Below are 19,763 nucleotides of genomic sequence, written 5' to 3' on the forward strand. Positions count from 1 at the left end.
TTAAAAGCTAGCTCATAAAACTATTGTTACACTATGTACTATTACTTTAATAAATGTTCAAAATCATAAAATGAATGTATAAACACAGTATCTAATAGAGTTTTATTTTAATTAACAGAAAATTACTTTGATGGGGGTCGATGGAGATTTCGAAAAATTATGTAGGGGTCGATGATCAAAAAAGTTTGGCAACCCCTGCTGTAGAGTATCACCAGATAATTAAGATTTTACATAAAATCTTATTGTGCATCTTTTAATTTGAACAGGGACTATATGCAATGATTGTTGACTGTAAGTCTAAATACAACAATGATCATTTTATTTTTAAAAGTAAGACAAAAATAATTATGCATTGAATAGAATAGAAGAAAATTGGTTTACAATAAACTTACAGTGTGATTTTTCCGAAAAAATTCCTTTTCTATTTCGAAAAAAATTCCTTTTAAGAAGAAACCTTTCGATATAAGAATTCAAGTTAACATTAGGTGTATATTTAATGCCAAGGGAAAAAATATTTTTTGACGGAAGTTTTTCGAGATATCGCGAATATACTGTATTTTCTCAAAGCTTACATTCGAGAATATTTTACTAAATATTTAATTGAAATTCTGTCGTATTTCTTAATTTTGGGGTTCTTCAAATGGTGACTTTCTCCTCATGAATCCATTGAGATGTTAAAATTTACTTAAATTATTAAACGATTTTCGTGGTTTTCCTTTCCATACGTAACGCAAATGCAGGTTAGTTCAATCAAAATATCATCCACGAAAGCTAGTTTGTTCCCATTTTTAATCCAGGAATACAAGTAAATACTTTATTTTAGTATTTTTTAAATAAATCATATTCTTTTTTTTTAGCAGCAAGCACATTTTGATTGCAATTCAAAAAACTTATCAAATCAAAATAAATTCTTATAATTTCTGTTTATGTTTGCTACTTAAACGCTATTTTATCAAATAAAATAAAACTATTTCGAAAATAATTTGCTACTCCCGCTATGAGTTCGTAACCCAACTTTCAGGTTAACTTTAATTTTTAATGAAGTTTTTCAATGCTTCTATCGTTACATAAAACAACTTGTTATGGCGAATAATATGCTACTTTTATAACTGAGTTTACAACGGTTTTTGTTCAAGATTTCCTTAATTGTGCCTTTTCAATTTCTCAAGTCAATTTTCAATTTCAAATTCAAGTGTTCTCAATACTGATTTATTGATACTTTACTTATTTTTGATTCACTACAGTGCGAAGAACGGGTATTCAATTAGTTTGAACATTAAAAAGGGCTTTAAAATCAAGTTTTTTTTTTAAAATACTATTTGAAAAGTTACTCTATCCCTGTATTACGTAAGCTCATCTCATAAAAATAAGCAAAAATTGAGAATTATTGACAGATTTTTAAGGATTTTTTTAGGATAGAAGATACTTTTTTTAAAATATTATTTCATAACCGACCCAATTCTGAGTTTGGGACTGTCAATGTTCAACTCCGCAGCTTTGGAATTTCGAACCCAATCCAGAAGACAACGGAACTCATGGATCAAGCACTGGAACAAACTAACCTTCGTGGAAAACTTTTTGATGTAACTAACCCGCATTTGCGTTAAATGGAGAAAGAAACCATAAAAATCTCCCACCGTTAGCCCGGCGGCAAGGGGACTCTAACCCATAATCCATCTATCACTGAGGAAATTTTACGTCTGCACTTGTATTCGAATTTAAGGTCCACAGCATATTTTATTTTTCGTAGTTAAAGGCTTAAAATAACTGACGTAATGATCCTAAACAAGGATGTTGAAAATATATATGCAACAGGCTTGGATTTGTGTTTAATAATAAGCTTGTTACATGTATTTATTGAAAGGCTTGGACTTTGTATTCGAATTTAAGGTGATCAAACTACGGCATATTTAGATTTTTGTGGTAAAAAGCCTAAAATAAATGACTCAATGATCTTATGTTCGACAAGGATTTTGAAAATATATATGCAACAAGATTGAATTTGAGGCACATTTAACTTGGCTATTGTTGTTGTTGTTAATTTACGTCGCACTAGAGCTGCACAATGGGCTATTGGCGATGGTCTGGGAAACATCCCGGAGGATGATCCGAAGACATGCCATCACAATTTTGATCCTCTGCGGAGGGGATGGCACCCCCGCTTCGGTAGCCCGACGACCTGAGCGCGAGGTCGAGCACTTTACGGTAGCACAGTTTAACGAGGACCAATACCGCACACCCTCGGTCCCTACACAGACTGATCCAAGTGGTCACCCACCCGCACACTGACCGTAGCCAGTGATGCTGGAACCGTGTCTTAACGATCAGTCCACTGCGGGACCATTTAACTTCGCAGGGACATTCCAAAATTCAGGCTTACGATTAAACACCAAAATGGAATTCGCGAAACTTAATACGCATTTACTTTCACATTTTCAAATGTAGATAAGCTTACACATTTTTTAAATGATGCGTTTAAATACTGAATATTTTCACGAAAGGGGCATCATCGCTTCTATTTACAAAGTTGTATGGGCCAAGGGCAAACTACCATGGCATAAAAAAAGGGGGCACTTTAAAATGCCTCAAACTTTCTATTTCCTTTCACTTGACTTAAACGGGGCCTACAGACACACAAACCTTATTTTCTAAATCCCCCCCTTTTTTTTTCCACCTCTCATGTCAACAGGGATGGTGCGCGAAAGGGAAAGGGGGGGAAGAAGGTGAGTTTACTTCAAGGGCAATGTAAGAAGTTCAAGTTCAGGGGTCCCCCTTCGATAGAGAAAACTCCTCATTCTTGTGAGGAGTTAACGGTATGTATAGGGTGGGGACGGGGGGGTTTCTCCAAAAGAAAAAGGGATCGTGAGAAAGTGATGAAGGAAGAGAAAATCTCAGAGGGAAAAGGGGTAACAAGGAAGAAGTAGTTCTAGACAAGAAAAAAAGCTCAGTATGAAGGAAACAATGATAAAAATAAATACTGATTTATTAATCACATTACAAACAGCGTACCTCTTATTTCTGAAATGATACCAAAACGAAGGACGCTACATCGCGTCCTTTAATTTAAAATTTAATCGCGTTTTAAATAAATAAAAAAAAACATTTATATAAAGTTCTGTTTTACCTTAATTAGCAATTTAAAATTTAAAGTGTGGAAAAAAGTGAGTTAAGATAAAGGCAGAATAAAGAACCGTGGATGGTTCAGGGGATAGAGCATTCGCCTTCCAATGAGGTGAACGGGTTCGAATACCAGCTATGGGTGGCCGATGCGAATTCCGCTCCCGGCTTGCACCGACCACAGTGCTGACGTAAAATGTCCTAAGTGGTAGGCGGATCATGGGTTAGAGCATAGCCACCGAGAGTCAAGGCCTGTCTGTAGATTTGTGACGTCATCCTCTGAAGTGTTAGCGAACCATAAGATATCGCGGTATTCAGATTTGCATTAAGAGAAAACTATAATAAATAGTTCAAACTTTTGAGCGACGTAAAGTATCGTTGCTTTAGCTAATTTAATAACTTTTTGTTAGAATAAATCAGTGTTATTTATCACGTTATAACGCAATAAAATGAACATGTAGGACTGTTTGATGCTTTTCATGAAGCAGTATTTTGTATATTTCATAACAGAAAATGATTTAATAAGATTTTTTTTCTTTTAATTTTAAATCTTGGTTCATCATGACTGTTTTTAATATCAATAGAATAAACCCTATTTAAGTGTGTAATTTATTATTTTCTAGTAAGTAATCAAATATTAGATTTAATCATATAATTGAAAATGCGAAATGATACATTTTAATACGGAAACGAATACGAGACAAATAAAAAATATGTTATATCGTGGCAGAAAAGAGACATACAATGAAATTATAATTTTATTTGCACATTCTTATGTGTTTTATTTTAAAATAAGTTCTAAAAAATTCTTTCAGAATCGTATGGTATACATTTAAATTCCAATGGAAATAATATCAACATAAACACTGAAATTATTTAAAAATAAACGACTCATAAAATATTTAAATAAGAGAAAAGCTAGTAATAATTATAAAGTAATAATAATAAATAAATTATAAGTAATTTAGAAAAATATTTCGATTCTTTAGATTGTAAATAGTATTTATTATTTTCAAAAATAAATATACCTTTTTATATTTCTTGTTGATTATTATAAAAAAGTAAAGTATTTTGAAATCTTAAGTTTTTCTAACATATGAATTTATTAATAACAATCTTTCTTATAAGATTTGTTAAAAAAAAATATCCCAACATAGAGATTACTTTAAAAAATTATTAGTATAATATTTGGAGCAGAAATTGTTCTATAATTAAAAAAAATTAAGCATTGTAAAAGACTAGAAAATATTGAATATTTTTTATGAACTAAATTTGAAATTGTCTAAACTGTTTGAACTGTCTTTTTTAAAAATAAAAAAAATTAAGATAGAAAAAATATAAAATCATTTATTAAAATCATTTTTCCTGTTACTCGATAAGATGCATCTCATTAATATATTATATATAAGATACATTTGAATGAATATGCATACATATGTATTAACTTATATATTGTTTTAAAGCTTGTTTACATAAACCTAAAAATGGGAATACGAGTAAAATGAGAGTAGTTCATTTAATCTGGATCAAACTCAAAATTTATTCATACCATATGAAGATGAACAAGAGTTTCATTAATAATTCATTTAAAATTTTAACGTACAAAAATTAAAATGGTTAACAATGCAATAAATTCCTTTTTTATTAATATGATTTAAATGCATCGGAGTTTTTTGCTTTCAAGTATGAATGTTTACGAAATTTTACTCATCGTAAGCTATCGTTAAGTATAAATAAGTTTGAAGTGCCAATCAACATTGTTATTATTATTTCTATCTTTTAAAAATGTAACTAGAGCGGTTTGTTACCAGTTTTTTAAATAATAAAAATTTTAACTCTTGTATGACATCTGATATTCGTTTATATCACATCTTTAAACAAGACGAATGAAGTTCAAATTTGTTTTATTTCACTTCTAAAAGTTTTGCATAAGTACGAATGTGTTGCTAGTTTTATATTCTAATTATTCGCTAACAATAAACAATACCTATAACATTGTAATTCTTAAATACAATTTATTTCATTATGTAATTAATAAAGATAACACTTACTCGGCTATTAACACTAACTGTCTCGTTATGCATTAATCCATTTACATTTCATTTCCTCACTTTTCAGGAACTTAACTGATACTTTCGGCAGATTTTTGTAGTTCCCTTTACATTTAGGGACTACACATGCATATGACATTGTTTAAAAGTTGTAAAGTCTCCTTGCCGTCAGGCTAACCGTGGAAGGTTTCCGTGGTTTTTCTCTCAATTTTACGCAAATGTGAGTTAATTCCATCAAGAAAGTCCTCAACGAAGGCAAATTTCTCCCACTACTTGATCCAGGAATTAACCCTTGTTTTCTGGATTGGGTTAAAAATTACAAGGCTATGGCGTTGAAAATTAGTAGCCATAAACCCAAAAATTGAGTCGGCTGTTCAACGACAGCTAAAAAATTTAAAAAAAAAATGCAGTGTAAACCACGAAATTTAAAATGCTGAAAAATATAAAAGTACAAACAAATTCCCATTCCATAATCCTTCAATAATAGGTTTCTCTCGCGGTATAGCGCCCTTTTAAATTAGATTTAAGATTCGTTATTTTACTGAAGTATTTCTATTGTTGGCTAATAGAGAAATCCCACTCTTTGCAAATATTCAACGGCATTGAACTAGCTTAATTGAAAAAGTCTCCTGTATTTTCTAATCTCTCATGTATTTTTAGGTTCATTATATTAATCCTATATGACCTTAGGCTATTTCAGAACTATACGAATAATTTCTCATCAAAACTGAATTCGTTTAGGCTTCTTGCAGTAAACCTTTAAAAAGGCCATTTACAATTAGCTATCATTATATTGGGTTTACTAACAGCTATCTGTAATAAATCAGGCTAATTAAGAAAAAAAAACTAATATATTTTCTAGCTAGTATAAAGGTTTGTGGATTCAGGGCAGTAAGCTCAGAAAATATCAGGCTGATTAGGAAATACTGAGGAGTATTTCAATTAGTTTGGAGCATTGCAAAAGTACGGTGGTTGTTTACAAAAAGAGATCTCTGTTGCTGATTTTTCGATCAGCCTATTTCGGCTGGCATGACTGAGTGGCTATTTCGATGTCTTTGATCCAAACTTGTGTCTTATTTAATTAAAATAAAACCGGCTTAGAGTGGTGGCTCAAGAGACGAAACGCGCTCCCCCTAGTGAGGTGAACAAGGTTCGAATCCTAGCGCTGATCCCGCTGACCACAATATTAACGTTAAATATTTTTAGTGGTAGATGCTTCGTTGGTTAGAATTCTTTTACCGTCGGTCTAACAGCAGGAGGTTTTCGTGGTTTTCCACTTGTTCCAATAAAAAGCCTGCACGGAAGCTAGTTTGTCTCAATGCTCATTCCGGGAGTTCTCTTGTCTGTTGTATTTTCTAGCCAAGCTAGATAAATTATTCTTAATATTTATTGCATAATCAAGTGAAATTTACTGCTTCAATAGTTAACAATTGAAAGTCGGATTTAATATTCAAGGTAAAAACTGAAATATAAAAAAAAATAAAAACTGTTACAAAAAATTGTTTAAATGTATTTTATTCTACTTAATATTTATTGTTGAACATCAGTTCCATATCTAATGTGTGGCAATCAGTGTTCAGCTCCATTGCATTGTAACTTTAAACCCAACTCAGAAGACAAGAAAACTCTTAGATCACGTGTTTGAACAAACTCGGAGAGAAACATTGTGCTACTTAAGAAGAAAAACAACGAAAATTTTCTATGGTTAGCCCAATGACAAACATATGTTAACCCATAAACCATCTACCAAGTCGGAAGCAGTATACGAATTCGAACTGGAATTCGAGACTGTGCGATATATTATTGGCTAGGAATTTTTTATCTCTGCAGTGACGGGATTCAAATCATTCAAAACCGGACTGCAAAACATTTTTTGAGAGTTTTATTTAGAAAATAAAAAAGGAAATTAATATTCAAATACTAAAAATACATTTATTTGTATAGAACTGATTTTTTAAAGCTTTGATTTTTAAGATCTTACTAGATTTACACTAATGAGCTATTGGCGACATCATATGATAGGCAAAAAATAAACTCTCCTCTAGATTTAAATGTATCAGATATATAAATTTCAAAGTTTATATATATTTCTTAAATATATCTTTATATTAATGGTCAGTCTAACTATCTGGTATCGTAACTATAAAACAAGCAGGTATATTTGTAACCTATCATTGCTTTATTGATAACTTTTAAGTTTTTTGTATTTTTTTTTTATATCAGCCTTAAAATTTAAAATCAATAAATTATGTTCAATAGCGTTTAGAGGTGCAGTCACAAAAAAAGAAAAAAAGAAACTTCCTTTTCTTTCAGTCAAAAAATAAAATATAGAATAGAACAGAAAAAATAAAAAGATTTTTTTCCCTTCTGAGATAATAGTAAGATATTTTTTATTCATCTTTTGATGAAGGGGAAAAAAAAGGATTTCTTTTTCTTTCCTAAGAAACGGTAAAAATCCCACGGTGGGTCTAAGAATATCAGAGGCCCACAGAAAGGGGTGAGCTAGTCTGTAAAGGGGTACATCAAGGGATAGGGTTAGGGGTAGGAGAGAAAAATAAGTTCTGAAAAAGAGAGAAGGGTAGGAAAAAAAATGACGCAATTCTGACGTCACTGCGCGAACACCACACTCAACTCTACAGCCAGATGCCGCTTTATCGTGCTCTCGGAAGTGCTTATTTTTTTTCACTGAAGCTGCCACATTATGGAATTTAAATCGTTTGCAATTTCAAGAATCGTCTGCAATTTTTATCCTAAGATGAAGGTGAGTTCATTTTATTAAGTAGTATGGATAGATCGTTTTCTGTTTACAAACAAACGTTTTGTTTTTGGATGGACGTAAGTCGACGTAACATCCAAATATTCATGCCGTGTCGAGAGGTTTCTTCTCCGGCTTATGTGTAGCGATGCTCGAATTTTAGGCTTAAAGTTTGTTTATGTTTTTCTCGTTGTAAAATCTCACTTATTTTGCAGCTCTATTTAAAATCAGATACAAATTAGCTCGTCCATATTAATCTGATAAATAAATCTGATCATAATAAATAATTTATATCGAGAGTAATTTAAATAAAAATGAATATTTTATTAATTAAAAAAAATTTTAAAAAAAAAGTTGCTATCAATTTATGATTTAAAAGCTTTGTATTGTGTTTGAAATTCAAGATAGGATATTGATTTAAATTATTAATTCAGACTGATTAAATAAATTATTATTTATTGAAAAATTCAATATCTTAATTGAATATTTAAATTATAGGAAATCAATTTAAAATATTTTTGTTTATGATATTATTGCAAATTAAAATTAATTTATTGCAAACTCTCGTTAAATCTGTTGTTTATTTATTTAAGATGTAAATCAACTTTGTGTTGATATGATTCATGTTGAAAATTGAATTCATCATTCAAAATTTAATAGATATTTTATTAAATGACTGATTTTCGGAATACTCTTAACAATTTGTGATATTTTTGTTAAATATATGATTATAAAGCTCTTTCGATTGTTTTTTTAATTCTAAAAATGTTTTTGCTATTTTTAAATCATTGAGTTTTGCACAGTTGAATAAAAGATGAATTATAAAAACTTATGTAGTTAAAATTGACCTACAAATTTTTTTCCTTGATTTTTTTTATATCAATTAATTTGAGTTTTAAAATTTCCTCTTATTTTTATCTTTATTTTTCTCTTCTAGAATTTGAAAACAAAAATTAGAAACGTAATTATTTTTTAAATTGTATGCTGATCATCATTTCTAAATGATGGCTTACATTGAACTAAATATTTGTACTTTCTCTGAATAAGTACTTAACTTTTTTTCCCCGACGAATTTAGATTCCTTTTCTTCAAAAAGAAGAGGGGTAGCATAGTTTTTAAATTGTAAGGTATACGAATTTATACACCATTTTAAACTATGCAATTCAAAGTAAAAAAATTTAAAAAAATGCATGAAATTGGTAAAATAATATTTGAGCCGATATTTCAGAGAAGTCGTATTTTTAAATTTTGAACTATTTAACCGTTTCCCTACAAATTTTGAATTTCATCGCTTAAAACTAGGTGGATTAAATTTATGCAAAAAATAGTATGCTGTTTTTCTGAAGAAATTACTAACTCTTTTTTAAAAAATTGCTTCACGAGAAATAGGTAAAATAAAAAATAAATTAAAAATTTTTTTTTCTGTAATTAATCTTTTTTTAATTATTAATCTTTAGATAGGCAAGTTTTATAATTCTGTGCAATTTTTTAAAAATTGTTTTATTACTTCCGAAGGTATGGCGAAAATAGGCAAAAGAATTTGCATTAAGATACTTTAGCTTTTGACTGCTCTCCAGCCTAATCTATTGGAACCATATTTGTGCCCCCCCCCCATGTACTGAAGGTCAAGAATCTAATTTCTTCGTAAGAAAGGCATATGCATTAATAATTAACCAATTTAAGGTCAGGTTATTAAATCGTATTTCGGGAATATCCGATAATTAGTTCAAAAGTTATTTGGTACTCCTGAAGTTGTCCTTTATGTTTTCTAAATATAATAAATATTTTAATGTAAAAAACGATTAAATTATATTTTTGTACTTTATTTTTAAATAATATTTTTTATTATTAATGTAAAAATTATAAAAAAATAATTATTTAAAAAAATTTTTTTATATTAATGATTGAAATTATTTAACAATATACAAAAATTATTTTATTATTTAAAATCATTTTTTAAATTTATCAGAGTGTAAATAATTACGTAAAAAAAATATTTAAACAAAAAAATGCTGAATATTTTGTACTTTATTTTTAAATGGTTTTTAAAATAATTTATATGAAATTTTCATTTATTTATAAGTAATTAATATTTACAAATAATTAAAAGCTAAGTATAATCATTTAAAAATTAAATACATGATTTATTTAGCGTTTCAAATTATAAGAAAATATTTGTTAAATACAATTTGTTTGCACAGTTGAAATTTAAAACGAATTCTTTTAATAAACAACTCCCATCTAGAACCAAACGCTGTGTTACTATTTTTATAACGCTGTTACTCTATCAGGGTGTAAACAATTTTAAATTAAATTATTAAAATAATCAATTTCAATTTTTTAGTTTATTCAATTCTTAATTTTTTCTTTAAAAAAATATTTAAATTAAACTATTATTATCGAAGCGAAAATTATTTTTTTAAAATTAATGCTGCCGATTTTAAACAGAGTTAATTATTTAGATTATTCATAACATGTTCATGCATAACAATATTATTTCTGTAGTAATATGCATATTATTACTTAATAATTCTTTGTTTAAGCAATATCCTCTCAATAATTTAACTCAGGTATTAGAAAAAATAGAATTTAGAAAAAAAATACTTATATTTTTTTTTCTAAATTTTATTTAAAAAAAAACATTGTTATTATTTAGAAAAAAATAAAAATATCTAGAAAAAAATTTATATATTTTTATTTTAGAACAGAAGAAAATATATTTAGAAAAAGAGAATTAAAAGAAAATCAGATTTTTTAATCATCGTTTATCTTGAAAATGTATGAAGTAAAAATATATTTGTCATAAAGTCAAGAAGCACTTGGTTTCAGTATTCAATTAAATTTTAATTTTATAAAGCTTGGACTCCTTTAAAGTAATAACTGCATCGTGTTGCAAAACAAGTTGATGATATTTTTATTACTAGGTAATTTCAAATTTATGTTTAATGTTATTTTATTTTTAAATCCACAGTAAATCTTTTTTGCCATATACTAATAATTTATATACTAATAATTTATATATATATAAGTTCAAAATGAATAAAACAAAGAAAAAGTACATTAAATTAAATTACAATTAAAAGACATATGAAAAAAGGGGGGAATAATAAGTAAAAAAATAAGTTTTAAAAAAAAAACNATTTAGTTTTCGAAAAAAAAAAAATGTAGCGATAAAATAAGTTACCAAGCATGTCTTTTTGAGAGACGTTTTTTTTAAATCCCCCCAAAAATAGTTCTCTATAAAATAAAAACATTTTCTCCATCTCAAATCACTAAAAATATATGTTTATATATATATATATATATATTTATAAATATTTGTTCATTAAGTATATAGTGTTTAAAGTTATACATAACTTTTTTTTCTTCTCATTTTGGTCATGATCTATTTATTTAAAATTTGTACTTGGCAGTATTCGCTACTCAGAGCTTCGATTAAATAACGTTTGTATAATTCTTTCACTAGTAACAAAATAGAAAACTTTCTGAATCATGACTATTTTTTGCTTTCTTCTCTTTCTATTGGCATGACAGCCCTTTGTGGGCCAGAGCTTTCCCTAGAACCTTCCTCCCTTCTGCTCTTTACGATTGTTCTCCAGTTGATGATTCTTAGGTTTTTAAAATCTTCTTCCACGCATCTGATCTTAGGCATGCCTCTAACTCTGTTTCTCATTGGTTTGCAATTGAAGATCTTAAATGTCAAGGAATGAAAGTCCGTTCGACAGATGTGATCAGCAATCTTTAAGCGACTTATTTTGATGTATTCGTTGATATCAGCTTCCTTGAATAGACTATATAGCTCAAAGTTATATCTATTTTTGCTTAGAATGTTAATTAAATTATGCGAGCCGCGATGGCTCAGGGGATAGAGCATTCGCCTTCTAATGAGGCGAACCGGGTTCGAATCCCAGCGAAGGCTGGTCGATACGAATCCGCATCCGGCTGGCACCGACCACAGTGCTGGCGTGAAATATCCTCAGTGGTAGACGGATTATGGGTTAGAGTCCCTTTGCCGTCCGGCTAACTGTGGGAGGTTCTCGTGGTCTTTCTCCATGTAACTCAAATGCAGGTTAGTTCCATCAAAAAGTCCTCCACGAAGACAAATGTCTCCCAATACTTGATCCAGGAGTTCCCTTGTCTTCTGCATGGGGCTCAAAATTACAAATGCACTGAGTTTAACATTAGCAGTCGTAAACCCAAAAATTGGGTAGACTGTTCAACGACGGTTATAAAATAAAATAAAATTAAACTTAAGAGTGTTTCTTAAAGTAAACATTAGAGATTAAATGGGCTCAGCCCGTATCCGGGCCCAACGCGGACTCATGATAAAATTTTCATAAAATTTCTTACTATTATTAAATAAACGTTTGGTTCAATTATTAATCATAAAAATTTAAAATTTATAAAGTACAGAAAATTACAGCGATCTGCTACTTCTTTTGTGAGGCTAGCACTAATGTTCAAAATTACTTTTATTTAGCCTAGAGTTAGTTTTTATTTTCGTTTTTTTCTTTTACAGGTTAGTGATAAAAAAGAATTTAATTACAAAAAAGAATGTTTTTATAGGTTTTAATTTACTAATTTCCTTGTTCAAACGTCAAGAGCGAACAATTTTGTCTTTATCCGACCTATATCTCGGGCTCGGACCTCCAAAAGCGAGTCCGAACTCGTCTATAGTACACATTAGATTTTAAGATAGATACACACACAGAAACCGCCAACAATTGAAGAAAAAAAAATTCTTTACAACTGATCCGTCTCCATTAATTAATATATCTTCTAAGAAAGTGCGCATGCGTGATGAAGGAGAAAAACTAGATCAGAATGGGTCGTAATTCATGGAAGAGGAGCTACTACCCATGTTTTATTTCCTATAATTGCAGCTTTATTTGTTGAAAGAGCAGGATGCGACTGATGAGGCCCACGCTTAAGGGACACAAGTTCGTCCTTTTTTTTTTACAGAAGGGGTAGAGGGGAGAGCTTAGTTGAATGACCGAATACCACCAGGTGGGTATAAAAAGGGACCAGTGAGGGTAAAGGGGTGGATTTAAAGAGAAATTAAATTTTAAAATTTTCTCTATTGACAGTAGTTTTTAAAATTTGAGAAAAATTTTAATTTTGTGACTCTGAAATGCATACACACACTGCATACTTTTTTTACTTTGATTTAATCCTGAAATCGAATCTCGCAAAGACTTTTTTGTGTATATATAGAATATTATAATTACGTAAAAATAAATATTAAAAATTCTCATTTCATTAAAGTAACTTTAATGAAAATTAATTTTCTGTAAAAATAAATCTCATATTGATTTACTTTTCAAAAAAAAAAATCGTTTTTATTAAAAATAAATCTCATAAACATCAAATTTTTTTAATCTTGTATTCAAGTTTGTATCAAGTAACAAATATTCAAGTTTGTAAGGCCACGTTGACAAAACTGCTAAGATGTGAAATTGCCAAATGTTACCGTAACCTTCATCGTTAAACTTCTGAATATCCATTTTTACATCACTATTTGAAAAAAAAAAGAAAGCTTCTGTTCAGTTGTTTTGATTAGACTGTTTGTGATACTAACCATTTTAGTTTAATCAGAATGAACTAAGTATTGAAAATTTTAAAAAATTTTCTTAATCAGCCTGAAGTTTCTTAGGCTCATAACAATAAGCCTTATTGGATCATAAAAACGGCTTGAAATAAATCAGTGTGATCAAGCAATCAGAGATATATTCTGTAATAAGCCTAGATGCAAGAAAATTCATTGTAATATATCTAAAATTGTCAGGCTTATTAGTAAATACTGATAATTAGCCTGTAAAGTTGCAAAGTAGCCTCGGTCTTTTGCAGGAAGCAGGATTTTCCAAATAGCCTACGTAACGCGGAGTGTAAAAAACGAAATAAGTTTTAAAATCTCTGCTTTTCTTTTGCTGGCTTTTGAAACGTTAATCGATTATATCCAATGATATCTGAAAGACTTTATTAATTACTACGCTGAAGGCACGATGAAGTTGTCATCATACTGCAATTAATAAACGACAAGAACTAAAAAATTATCCATTAATAAAAATTTTGCCTTTTCGTTGCTTTATCACCAAGATCTTCGAAATTCCGAAATCTATCATTTATTTTTTTTATATTAGGGTGTAATAAGGAGTATTATGCAAGAATATATCTTCTGTGTATTATAATTATAACGTCAACGAATCTTTCGGTTGCCATCTGCTTGAATCGCACACACTTAACGCACAGATAATGGTTTGACAAATTGGCTTATTAATTCTTCCAACATATTTTGACCTCTTTAATAAAGAAATCGGTAACTGATAAAAGTTGGGAAAGAGAATTATTGATTCAATACATGCGATAAAAATTTGTTATAATCCCTGCTAAAGCCAATGATGAATACCACTTGAAACATGGGATTAAATCAATTTGATTCTTATGCTTCAGTTTATGTGTGAATAGGTTGTATATCTTCTTTCTTTAAGAAGATATCGATGTTTATTATACGACTAAGAAATAAAGATATAAAGATGCAAAGAAGAAAAAAAGAAACAACCCTGCACTTAATGTTATTTTAAAACAATGTACTATTGATGTATATTGTATTTAATGTATACTGAGTTCTCAATGTATAATGAGTTTAATGTAACTGTGTGCAATTCATTCTGATTCGAGTGTGAACTGAAGCATTTTTGATTTAATTTTTTCAACTTGAAAAGTAAAAATGGACTTCTTGAGCATCTAAAAATAGAATTAAAGTTATATTTTTTAGGTTAGGTTAAAGTTATTAAATGTTTATTATGGGGCAGTGGTTAAAGCGTTGAGTTATTTTGAAGCACTTGGGTTTTATACCTGGTGGTGGCTTGCTGACCACCCAGCCTTAGATAGATGTGTACCACTTTGTCTGGGAAGTAAATGAGGTCAGTGTCCATTGTTCGTCCCCAGATTTAAGCTCCAAGATCCCCTTGGCCTATCGTAAAGGATCATAATAATATATTATCAGAAAATTATTAGAATATATTATCAGAGATTAGTAATATATTATCAGAAAAATCTGACTGGATCTGTACTCCTAGTAGCAATTTCAGCTACATGAAGATGAGAAAAAAACTACAGTGCTCTTTCGCATTAAAAATAACATAATTAAACTGCCCCCGTAGTATATTTTAGAAAGACAAGAATTCAATGCATTTCTCAAAGTAATTGAATAATGTATACTGATACAACTATGTCTTTTTTTCCTTTTTCAAATGCACTACAGACTATTAGAGGCCAAGAGCGTTTCAATAAGCTTTCTCCGCCGATTCCGATCAGCGCTATGGTTTCCTTACTTCCAATGTCTTGAGGCCTGTCTTTACACAATCCACCCATTTTGTTCTAGGATGTCCTCTTTTTCTGGCACCTAGTACACTTGCAATTTTCAAAGGTTAACGGCTTTCGAGTTGTCACATCTAAAAATATGCCAAATTCATCTGATACTGTAATATTTGATGCAATACTATATTGTTTGCATTTTCTATTGATTTCATGGTTAAAAAAAAATTATCATTTCCTCGAATTGGGCTAAATATTCTACTAAAAATTTTTCTTTCAAAGATTTAAAAATATGTCTTCATCTGTATTTGTTAGTGATCAGCATTAACAATCATACAATATGATAAGTCTAATTAGAGTTGTACCAGTATTTATTTTTGTCTTGAAGCTTGAAATGTAAGCAATGGTAACATCTATTAGCCCTGAATAATCTATTGCCAATTTCAAGTTTAATATTATTATCCTTTTAAAATCAAAGCAGAAAAGGTTCTGAAATGATGAACACTCCGAAAGTATAAATTTATATTGGTAAAGCTAAGATGAGGGGGAAAAAGCTTTGTGTCTTGAAAAGCTAGACTGGATTTTACCAATGTAAATTGCTTTATTATTATCATGCTAATTAGTTCAATTGAAATGATAAGAAAAGTTTACAACTAACACTTTTTCACTTCCTATCGTAACTGTTTTAGAACATGAAAATTANAACCAAAAAAGTGAGGAAGTTGGATATAATAAACTTTTTTCTGTCTTCGACTGATTTCCCCCCATTTTCTTTGTAATAATTTCGAAATTTCTACTTTAAAATAAATACATATACCGATTTTTAAAACCATTTATAGAAACTACTTTTATGTGCTCGAATAGCATGTTAGACAGGTTTAAAAAAGGGAATAACAGAAATTCAGGAAAAATTATCTGAGAGTCGGGAAGTGTTTCCATATCTGATGTTGATCCTTTAACGTTAACGAGAANTCTCTAAAAAAAAAAAAAAAAAAAAAAAAAAAAAAAAAAAAAAAAAAAAAAAAAAAGCAGATTACGCCCAAGTCAAAATTTTTGAAAGTTTTCCATTAATAGACCTTGATGGTAACCAACATTAGTAACCATCATCCCAATGTAGGAATTCAGACTGATTTATGATGGTCTATTATTAAAATACCCAAATTGTTTTCATGCTATATTGCTGAGAATGAAGAAGAATTCCTATTAAACCCTCATGGAAATGTATAGTTGGGACCATCATGAACCTTCATAGATCATCATGAATTGTTGGTCTATGAGATTCAAACTTCTCTTGATGGTTATAGAATTAAAGTATCCATCATGGAATGATGGTAGTCTGTTGGCATATCAAAACTGCGAACACGTAGTGAGAAATGTTGGATGATGGTGACCATCAAATGATGTTGGACCATCATGAATCACACTGAAGCCAACATAAACCATTAAATTTTTTTGATGGGACCATCAAGAATTTTGACTTTATATGAATGAAAGGTTATAAAAACCCTCGTGTAGAAAATTTAGATTCCAACGTGAGGGAAAAATGGCTTTTAGGATTGAACCCTTAAGAAATGACCTTTCAAGCTTAAAAGAAGTGCAAAGCACCTTTGCACTTTTATAAATAATCGACAAAATTGCAAACTTGATACACACAAATTACCCTAACCATCAACTCAAGCATCGGAATCAATAATACTTGATCTTTAATTTAAAACATGTACAATGCGAAAAAAAAAACGGAACAGAGTAATTTTTGATCTAATGATCGGATTATCAATAACTAGGACTTAATTTTTATATGATTCGTGGGTCTCACCTTAAATATGCAAATAAGTGCAGACGATATTTAATAGTACGGAAGCAGATACAGAAACGTACTATCTCTGAATAAATGTATATTTTTTTCGACCGATTTGGATTTCCAGCCCTTAAATTATGGGAAGTAGCCGCAAGCTGGAAAATATGGTCCTAATATTTTGGTCAAAAGAGTGGCAGAAAGTATCACCCTATCTCAAGAACTTTTTAAGAAATTTTGAAAATTTTTGCACATAATTATAAAATTTATTTACTCAACGATAATTTCATACGAAAAATAAGTTTGTAATAATCATTTATTAATATTTATTATTTTATTTTTAGAAAATATGGTGCTTATATTTTGGTAAACTGGAAAGTATGGTTCGTATATTTTGGTAATCTGGAAAATATAGTCCTTATATTTTGGTAAACTGGAAAGTATGGTCCCGATATTTTGGTCAAGAGAGTATCATTCTATCTCAAGAAGTTTTTAAGGAAATTTTTGCACACAATTATAAAATTTGGTTTTCTTCAACAATAATTTGATACAAAAAATAGTTTTTAAAAATAAAATAATAAATAGCAATAAATGGTTTTTAATAATTATTTATTGCTATTTATTATTTTCTTTTTTAATAGTCGAGAAAATTTGAATTAAAAGGTACATAAATTTTCACATCTTCTTTTAAAAAATTGTAATTTCAATCAGCATAAACAAAATTTGAACAAATTTGCTCAGAATGTTTCTGAGTCATCAGACTGTTTTTTAAAAAAATAGCATATTTAAAATTTGATTTCTCAAGAACTATTCGATCGATTTCGATCATTAATTAGCATAGTTAAAGTTAGGTTCTCAAACCATAAGGACTGGGTCTTAGTAAGTTGAAATCCGATCATTAGATTTAAAGTTATTCAGAATGTTCACTCTTTTATTTTACTCTTTGTATCTACTAGACTTACTATAATGCTATGAAATAGTTAAAATTCACGATCACCTAATTTTAAGTTAATAAAATTAAAGAATTCCTAACAAATGAAAGATTCTATTATCTAATACCACAATCGTATTCAATTTTAGAACGTTTTTATTCGGACCTCCACAGAAGGGAGCTTCGCACCTGCTCACTCACCGAGTGAGCTTTAAAAGAGATGTGTTCTAATCTGTGAATTGTTAGCAATTATGTCTTATCTTTTAAAAGTCTGCTTGAACATATCACAGGGGCGTCTGAATTCGGATTATGACGCATCCGACAATTTGACGTATTTTGATTGCAATTCAGTAATTGAACCAATTGTAGAAATGAGCGGCGATTAAAAAGCAGTGAAATTATGATTGATCATTTGCTGCTTCTATTAGTGGAGAAAGATAAGAATAGATTTGGCGTAATTGCTCTTTTCTAAATTAAGAGGCCTTCCTTATGGCCACCTTTCATAGGTGGAAAATTATTTTAGCTTTTCTTATAAAAGGAGAAAAAGTTTCAAGATTTTTTTAAAAAGCTGCGTAATATGATGAATGAATTTTTTAAAATTTTTCATTGTAATAACACAACATTTAACTTTTTATGCAGTAGTTTGACAGATTCAGTCAATTATCTTGAAAACTATTTTGTTTTCAGGCGATGAAATTTAGTTTGAGTAAGAAAAAATACTAAAAAACGATAATAATCATCATTAAACAGTTTCAATACATACCAAAGTCAAAATTTTTGATGTTTTCCATTAATGGGACCAACATAAATTGATGGTAACCATCAATAATTCCATCATGAACCATTCTATTTCTTGATGGTAACCAACATGCGTAACCACCACCCATGTAGGAATTCGGACTGATTTATGATGGTTCAACATAAGAATAGCAACTTGTTTTGATGGTTTGTTCATGTTAAACTATCACGAAGTTCCATCATAGTATCTTAGAAATCAAATGTTGGAACGATCATGAACCACCACCATCCCAATGTAGGAATTCTAACTGATTTATGATGGTTCAACATAAATACAAAACAAAATGTTTTGATGGTATATTCCTAATAAACAACAAGATTTCCCATTAAACCATCTTGGAAATGTATAGTTGGAACCATCATGAACCATCACGGATCATGATGGATTGTTGGTCCATGGAATTCAAACTTTTCTTGATGGTTAACCATCATAGTATTAAAGTAGCATTTTCGATCATGGAATGACGGAAGTTTGTTGGCATATCAAGAACCATGAACATGCGACGGAAAATGTTGGATGATAGGGACCGTCAAATGGTGTTGGACCATCATGAATTACACTGAAACCGAGATAAACCATCAAATTTTTTTGATGGAACCATCAAGAATTTTGACTCGTGTAGGCATGATCGTGGTAACACTCATCGGAATTGGCAAGTTTGAAACAATGGTTTACAGATTTGGAAGAAAAAAAATCAAACAGGGGCATTTTTACTGATATATAAACCTCGCACTTTAATTCTGTTCTGAAACTGAGGTAGTTTTAAACCTTCGCATAATTGTTTTATAATATAATTTCGTGTTTTTTCCTCAATGTTCCTTTTTTAAATTTTAAATAAAAAAATTCGGAATTATATTTAGAGAAAAATTACTGGGTTATTTTATGTAGTTTTCTTTCAAGAAAGAATCCAAATTTCTGTTAAAGATTTCTAACAGTCAGAAATTTCAGTTACTTGCTTATTTATGAAATGAAAATATCTATTGGAATGCTATTTATAT

The 19,763-nt window shown here is 29.6% G+C and overlaps 1 long non-coding RNA gene across 2 annotated transcripts in view; it reads left to right on the top strand.

The window, feature by feature from the left end:
* Nucleotides 1-19,763, top strand: part of LOC107451852 (uncharacterized) — a 224,645-nt gene that overhangs the window by 29,953 nt on the left and 174,929 nt on the right. The window contains exon 1 of one of the 2 annotated variants that reach the window (XR_006225411.2): nt 7,792-7,929. The exons of the other annotated variant lie outside the window; for it this stretch is intronic. This is a non-coding gene — a long non-coding RNA (uncharacterized lncRNA). Of the gene's footprint in view, nt 1-7,791; nt 7,930-19,763 lie in introns of those variants that run through there. 2 annotated transcript variants of the gene reach the window in all.

Source organism: Parasteatoda tepidariorum, chromosome 4, assembly GCF_043381705.1.
Source record: "Parasteatoda tepidariorum isolate YZ-2023 chromosome 4, CAS_Ptep_4.0, whole genome shotgun sequence".
Taxonomy (NCBI): Eukaryota; Metazoa; Arthropoda; class Arachnida; order Araneae; family Theridiidae; genus Parasteatoda; species Parasteatoda tepidariorum.